At 49.0% G+C, this 7,994-nt stretch overlaps 2 long non-coding RNA genes across 2 annotated transcripts in view; one reads left to right on the top strand and one right to left on the bottom strand.

Moving 5' to 3' along the window:
* Positions 1-1,384, bottom strand: part of LOC121027727 (uncharacterized) — a 108,645-nt gene extending 107,261 nt beyond the window's left edge. The window contains exon 1 of the long non-coding RNA XR_005788894.1: positions 1,080-1,384. This is a non-coding gene — a long non-coding RNA (uncharacterized LOC121027727). The remainder of the gene's footprint in view (positions 1-1,079) is intronic.
* A 392-nt stretch (positions 1,385-1,776) lies between these two features.
* LOC121027724 (uncharacterized) lies at positions 1,777-6,575 on the top strand. Its single transcript, XR_005788890.1, has 3 exons — positions 1,777-2,427; positions 4,212-4,400; positions 6,325-6,575. It is a non-coding gene; the product is annotated as an uncharacterized LOC121027724 (long non-coding RNA).
* The last annotated feature ends 1,419 nt before the right edge of the window (positions 6,576-7,994 follow it).

Raw genomic sequence — 7,994 nt, 5'->3', positions numbered from 1 at the left:
ATATATATATATATATATATATATATATATATATATATATATATGTGTGTGTGTGTGTGTGTGTGTGTATGTATGTACAATGGAATATTACACAGCCATCAAAAAGAAGGAAATTTTGCCGTTTACAATGACATGGATAGAGCTAGAGTGTATTATGCTAAGCAAAATAAATCAATCAGAGGAAGACAAATACCACATGATTTCACTCATTCGTGGATTTTAAGAAACTAAATAGATGAACACACTGGGTGGGGGAAGAGAGGAAACAAACTATGAGAGACTCTCAAAGACAGAGAACAAACTGAGGGAAGATGGAGGGAGGAGGGTGAGGGTGCATTTAATAGGCGGTAGATATTAAGGAGGGCACTTGCGATGAGCACTGGGTGTTGTATGTAAGTGATGAATCACTGAATTCTACTTCTGAAACCAATAGCGCACTCTATGTTAACTAACTAGAATTTAAATAAAAATTTGAAAGAAAACAAAAAAGAATGCATGCAGACATCTCACAGGAGCTTAGCACATGGCAGGTGCCTAATAAGTCATAGCACCTCTAAATATCGTCTTCCCCTAGGGCAGAAGGGAACACTGCTTCTGCGGCCTAACCACAGCGGAGTGACACAGGACTGTTTCCCCCAGCATGCTAATGCTGGGCTTCTACTAATTCGGCCTAAGAAGTACCATCTTTTGGAGCAGCCACACTTCATAGTACCTGCTTGCATAAACCTGATATCAACCAAAATCCCTGTAGCCTTTTTGATTTAAACCTGTTGCACAATTGGAGGCAATTTATGTTCTCATAGTCCACACCTCTGCTCGCGCTAGTCCTTCCTCCCGGAACGTTCTTGATGTCCAGTCTTCCCTCCCTCCAAGGCCTACCTCACACGTCACCCCTTTTATGGCGCCTCTTCAAATCTCCCTCATGGAAGTATGACCGCTTCCCCCTTGGAGTTCTTATGAAGCACCCTCCCTTCAAGGTACTATATGTCAACCACCCATGCAGTCTTACGGAGCTGAGGGAAACGTGTGCCTTATTATCACCATCCTACCTGTAACCCCGCCCCGTGCCCCCACCTCACCTGAATTGTCAGCTCCTGAAGCACAAAATGCATCACCGTGTCCTTCTCGACCCCCAGCGCAAACGGGCTCTCGTTAAATACTTGTCGGTGGGACCAGTAGTTTCGAGGGTTAAGTGAGACCGTGCCCTGCGGGTGCAGAGGGCTCTGGAAGCAGTGCTGCTGTTTATTATTTCTCTGTGGTGGCCCGCCCCAGAGGTGGGTGCCCCGCAGAAGCCACAGCCCAGAGCACATGTGAACTGTGGGGGTGTCCAGAGAATCTGGGCCCCAGGGCATGCAGGGCTGGCAGCAAGGTCCCCGGAAGAGCTGCAAAGAAAATGGCGTGCAAAACAAAAGATCGCCTCTGGGTTCTGGCCCTCAGGCAGCTGGCCTCTGGCACATTTCCACATTCCGGAGAGGAGCGGCTGCTTCTGGAGAGCTTACACCTGTGAAAAAACCCCGTGTCTGGGGCACTTGCCTCTCCAGCTCGTGGAGAACATCCCTGCGGGGAGAGGACAGCCCCCTGGACGGTAAAGACCCTCCTTTCTCTCTGTGGGCCTTTATGCCTGTTTTCCACAAGCACTCCCTGAGCATTAGGTACTGACGCCATAAAGGGGAAGTTCCTGTCCTGGCTCTCGAGGGGCTGTTTCCCCACAGACGGGGCAGTTTCACAGCTAATCCAGGGGGATGGGTCCATTAACAAATAGTGACATACAGTGACTGACTCCGTGTGTGGGAGCCAGGAGAGACTCTTGGAGAAGGTGGTCAATCGGGAGCCTCTTGCAATGGTCCAGTTGAGTGATGGCAACAGCAGTGGCAATGGTGTGGGGAGGAGCCTGCTTGGGTGTCCCTCCGGCTCAGGCTGAGGAGCCTCCAGTAGCTGCCTCACCCCTCCCCCAGGCAAGGCTAGGACAGAAGGTCCTCCTATCCCATAATCCCACCACAGTGTAACATAGTTGCCTGTTTATTTATTCATCCCTTTATCCCACCGGTCCCCAGGCTGTGAAGACATATCCATATCTGTCTTATTCAATATTGTAAATAAGCATGTAGGACATAGTAAATACTGCATCAATATTCATAACATTTTTAATTAATCAATCATCTGTCCCAGTTGGCTCTGACATTGAAGCGTTCCCACAGATGTTGCTTCTCACATGGGCAGCATTCAGACTTCAGCGTCTCTCAATGGCCTTCCTGACTCCAACCTGCATCTCACCCTGATTTTCTTCCTGCTCTGGGAACTAGGCTTTGGGCTTCACTCTGCTCTCTCGTGGTGTTCCGAACCATGCACTCTGAATGCCTTCTTTGGCTTTGTATTTCCTGCCTGCTGATGACCACTTACAGCAGTTCAATCCCATACAGGGTCCAGGTAAGATAGACTTCATATCCCCTTTTTGAGTCTGGGATACTTACACGTTCCCTTTGTTTGTAATAATCGACTCCTCTAATTACGACTGTTCATCCGCACAGCATCCCTTTGCTCCTTGCCAGATAGGCTCCTCGGTCTGTCCTGTTCCTTGTCTGCCCAAAACCCGGCACAGACACGAGACACTGATGCTAATTTTGAAACAGGTATTGTGAGCGGCTGGCATTTGTGTGCTTTATGATTTACAAAACCCTTTCACATACATGATCTCATTTAGTCATCACACCATCCCCGGGAGGGAGGTATTGATATTGCCTACAACTTGAACTTGATGTCTGCTCCGTGCCCTTCTGCTGCACTGCCCGCGGCGAGGCTGAGCCAGCTGGTGCTTTCCAGACGTGAATCAGTTCAAGTGCTGAGCTGCCTGAGTTGCCCTCATTAAAAACCCACAGCACATAAATCCCAATTTACGGCTGGTAATCTATCTGCAACTTACAGGCTTTCAATTGATTATTGAAATTCGTCTAAATGAGATTACTCCTATCTCAATTTAAAATCCAATGATACAACTAACATTTCCCCTATGTCTCCCCTTACCTACTGAATTATTATTAAACTTGTGTGGATACCTTTACTAGTTTATAACAGTAAAGAATATTTCACCTTGATCAGGACTCAGGAGGGCTGGCAAGGACAGAGAGAACAAGAGAAGGGAATTCACTAGGTCATAATCAGAAACGAGAGGAGAAATCCACATCTATGTGTGTTTACCTCCCCTATGCTGGGAGAGAAAAGTACTTAAGAATCCAGGTCACTGGATAGAGATTCCAGGGGATAGAAGCCAGTGCATTCCTCGGCCATTACCAGCCACTACCATCACCTGCTTCACTGAGTAAACTAGTCATGCCATGCGTAGAAGGCACTAGAAAGGGTGCAGTGAGTTAGAAAATACTTGCATGACTTTAGCGGGTAAGACCAGATGACTTTAGACAACTTCGAGCTTAAAAGAGGCTGTGCTTCTGGTCTGTGGAATATTTTGCAACGCTCCTTGTGACTCCCATAAAGGTACCAACTTTAAGTCCTTCAAAGCCCTTCACTCTTGCTCCAGCCTAGAGAGAACAGCCAATTAGAAAGTGATGCCGATTCCTCTAAGGGATCCAATCCAGTTCTCCAGGAAGAACCGATAGGTAACAGTAAGAGAAGAGAAGAAGAAGAGAAGAAACATTAAGCGGAAAATCATAGTAGCCACATTCTATTACAGCCTAATTGGTTGCGAAGGCATCATGGCAGAGCAGCACAGTAGGAATTGATGTTGATAACAACAGAGTCACCAAGAGAGATTAAATCATGAGCTGGTCACTCAACTCATTTACAAGGTACTTATTAAACACCTAGTAAGTATCTGACTCTGGATCCAGGGATAGAAAGATGGATGAGGTACATTCCCTGCCTTCAAAAGGCTCTCTCGACTTCAGTTTCTTCAGCTGTGAAATGAGGGAGCCAAACTCAGTGATTCCTAAGATTCCTTCCTAGAGGTCCCAACACATAAGCTTTATGTATTAGGGCTTGAACCTCAACAATCCTAAGAGGTGGTAATCCGGGTCCCATAATCCTGTTTTGCAAATGAACAAACCATGGCTCAGAGGGGTTAGTGTCTGGCTCAAGATCACACAGTTGATGAGGAGCAGAGAGGCAGGACAGTCAGCCCCATGGACCAATCACACCCACTAGAAGGGTCTTCTCCTCACCCCTGGGCTCTCTCTGCACTATCTTCCTTCCTCCAAAAGGGCAGGCCAAATAGGTGGAGAACAGTCCAGAACAGTCCATGCATCTGACAAGTGCATGGATTTACCCATCTGGAATACAACATTCAGCAGCTACAGAACAAAGCCATGTGCAACTGGACAGCAATAAATATCCGGAAGACCCGATACAACCAAAATGGCATTGAAGGATCTGTCAAGATCAACAGCAAGGTAAGTCAAAAAAGTCAATAGTGATGTCTGCCAGGGACACATGCTGAACAACTATGAAACAGCTCAAAGGTATCTTTGAGAGAAAATGTGGTCGAAGGAAAAAGGCAGCTTGGGAGTACTGTGTTTAGAAAGAAAAGAAAAGAAAGAAAAGAAAAGAAAAGGAAAGGAAAGGAAAGGAAAGGAAAGGAAAGGAAAGGAAAGGAAAGGAAAAAAAGACAACTAAACACCAAACACACACATTGCCGCTGGCAGAGTTGTTTCAGCACAGAGAAAAAGGGGTGCTTTTTCCATACACCCTGCTTTTTTCCCTGACGGCAGGCGCAGGATATCTGTCAACCCCGCTGTTACCAGTAATGCAGAGATCTATGGTTGGGCAACAGGTGGCATGTCTTTCTACAGACAATGTACAAATGGAGAGAGAAGGCAGTCAGAGAGCCACTGGATCCAGACAAATGGTTTGTAACACCAGAGATGGCCACCAGCACACTCCCCATGATTAGACAGCAAGAATCGGCCCCGGGGAATGAGCTTGGGTTAAGCATCTTTATTATCCTGGATGCTCTCTTAGCTGTTTTAACACATGGGCTCATCCATGCCTCCGGGGTGGGTAATATTCCCTGAAGCCCAGAGAATGGATTCGCTCAGGCTTACCTGGCTATGGAATTGCACAGCAAGGATTCGAACTCAGCCTGAGTTCAGAGCCCCAGCTGGTTCCACTCCTCCCACAGCCTCCAAGCCATAGGTTCTGCCCCAGTACTTATTAGCTCTGTGGACTTAGACAAACCCCTTGGCTCCCGAGACCAGCTTATCTCAGAATTGTTGTAAAGATCAAAGGAGACAAAATGCACGAGCACATTGCTCTCTGCAAAGACTCTCCTGCAATCATGACGACATTGCTAACAATAACGACACTTACCAAGCACCTACTACGTGCCAGGCATGGGGCGCACTGCTTTGCAAGACTCGTTTCATTTACTTCTCACAATAATCTGTGAAGTGGTACTATGACGCACATTCTAGGAGTGAAGAAACGGAGGCTCGCAGGGGTGAAGTAAGGGGCAAGCAGCAGGGGCCAGGCTGGGTAGTTGGGGGGGGGGAGGGGGGGGAGGGGTGAGCAGCATAACCTACTTCAGAGCCTTCACCAGGAACCAGATGCTGAACAAGAAAGGTCTTCCCACTACCTTCTGTGGTTTTATTGCCTTCCTCCCCTGTGGCCACAGGGCTTAGATGCACTGGCCTAGTTTGAGACTTTCCCCTTAGATGCTGGAGCGAGAAATTGTCACTGTGGGAAGTCCTGTGTGATCTGCAGTTGAAGGAGACTGCCTTCAGTTTTTATCTGTAGCTTGTCTTTGTCCAACTGAATTGAAAGATGCTGCCGAGGACATTAACCGCTTGCTGGGGATGTGCCCCTCCTGCGTGAGGTCCCGAGGTGGGAGACAAATAGGCCCAGAGCTCCGAGGGTTCACAGTCGGGTGGGGGAACCTGTACTAGTATTTTTCTGAGCCCCATCTATGAGCCGGGCTCTGTGTTACGTCCCGGGGACACAAAGACGAGCAAGATACAATACATTGTGATGCGGGCCGCAATGAGGATGTGTCCAGGTGAATCGGGGCCCAAAGGAGAGGCACCTGACCCTTTCGGGTGGGCGTGGAACAGGTTCCAAGAGCCTCCCCAAGGAAGTGGGGTTTCAGAGCTCTGTACTGACTGTCCACACTGCTAAAGAGTTTCCATGTATATAACCTCTCATTCTTGCAGCAACAATCCTATTGGGCAGATATTTTTAGTTTATAGATGAGTATTAAGTAACTTGCTGGAGGTATCACAGCAGTAAGTGGCAGAGCCTGATGCTGATCCCAGGAGCTCGGACTCCAAGCTCACCAGACTCTAAAGTTTGTGCTCTTTCTAACATGCAGGGTTGCCACAGAGAACACTGGGCCAGCAGCGCTCTGCTGGAGACAGAAACAGCCCACCATGGATGAACACAGCAGGGAAGGGGCACTGCCCCGCCATCTGGAAGGTGATGTGGAGAAGGCATCACAGGCCCGCACAGGTTCTTTCATTGTTCTGGTGCGTCCTCTGGGTCATGGACGGGGAGGAACATCCTGGAGGGTCAAGGCCACCTGCCCAGCAGTCTAGACCAGGTGAGTGTTTTCGGTGGTGAGGTAAGGTGAGGATGAGGCATCATCTTTGGGTTGTAAGAAATTGAAACCCACTCATACTAACTTGAGAAAAAGAAAGAAAAGAAAAACAAACACGCGGGGCGCCTGGGCGGCTCAGTAGATTAAGCGTCCGACTTTGGCTCAGGTCATGATCTCGCGGTTTGTGGGTTCGAGCCCTGCGTCAGGCTCTGTGCTGACAGCTCAGAGCCTGGAGCCTGCTTTGGATTCTGTGTCTCTGGCTCCCTCTGCCCCTCCCCTGCTCATGCTCAGTCTGTCTCTCTGTCTCAAAAATAAATAAACATTAATTTAAAAAAAAAAGAAAGAAAAACAAACAAGAAAGGGAGTGTTTCTTTAAAGAAGTCAGGCATTTCACAGAACCCAGGCTAGAAGTGCATTGTGAGCACAGGGGGGATGGAGTGGGGGGGGACATCACTCAGCGGCCGTCTCGCCCAGTCTCCACCCTGTTCATCTTTCCTCTCTGTAGTCTGGCTTTCGCTGCCTCTGGTAGGTAGCAGGGCCGAAGATGCTTCCAAACACCTGCTCAGATCTAACATCTCTGAGCTGCCATTCTAAGTCCCCAGGAGACAATGTGATTTGTTCCCCTGGGGCCACAAGGCTAAGGCCAGGGAGTGTGGGTGTCCATTCTCAGAGAAGGCAGAGTTTGGGTGGCTGGGCAGACCCCCAAAGGTCATGCTGGAGTGCTCTGGACAGGTGTCCAGCTCTAGATATTGTCAGCACCCATGTTCTGGAGAGACGGTGCTGAGAGGTCTGCCCTTTAAAGTAATACATTGGCTTCGCATTTATAAGTCTTCTGTGGCGTTATTAAATCCATAAATAAAGATTTAATCTTTTAAGCTCTGCATCGTGAGGGCAGAAGTTAAAGGGCAGGCAGAGAGAGGAGAGCTCATCAACGTTGGTTTGGTGGGGGTTAGGGGGGTAGCAAGGGAAGAGCGTCCAGGCTGCTGGGGCGGAGGAGGAGGGAGGAGAGGCAGCAGCTGCTGATAGGGGCTAAGGGTGGAGGGACCCCCTGGCCTGCCCTCCGACAGAAAAGCTCTTGCACTGGAGACCACTGCCTGAAGAGGCAGCCAGAGACAGGCCGGACGGCGGGTCCTCAAGAGAGCCATCCTGAAAGCTGGGAGAACTATCAGGAGTGTCAGCAGCTCTCAAAATGAGCGGGTTTTGACCTGAACAGGTAAAGAATGGGAGCACTGTTGGGGGAGGATCCCAGGAGCCTGAGGGAAGGAAGGGGCGTGTGCACAAGGAGAGGGACTGAGCCTGGGGAGGACGAGCCAAAGGGCTCTGCTTCCTGCTTAGCCCACAGCCCTGTCCCAGAGGAAGCCCCGACACCTGAATCAACTGCTTCATCCTCACATCTCTGCGCTTCCCTCCCCGCCATCCAGGGCTCACGCAACGTTGGCTTATCCTTGATGAAAAT

This window comes from Herpailurus yagouaroundi, unplaced genomic scaffold, assembly GCF_014898765.1.
Source record: "Herpailurus yagouaroundi ecotype Mexico unplaced genomic scaffold, PumYag 77, whole genome shotgun sequence".
Taxonomy (NCBI): domain Eukaryota; kingdom Metazoa; phylum Chordata; class Mammalia; order Carnivora; family Felidae; genus Herpailurus; species Herpailurus yagouaroundi.
The sequence above is the reverse complement of the archived record's forward strand: the minus strand, read 5'-3'. Positions and strand labels throughout refer to the sequence as shown.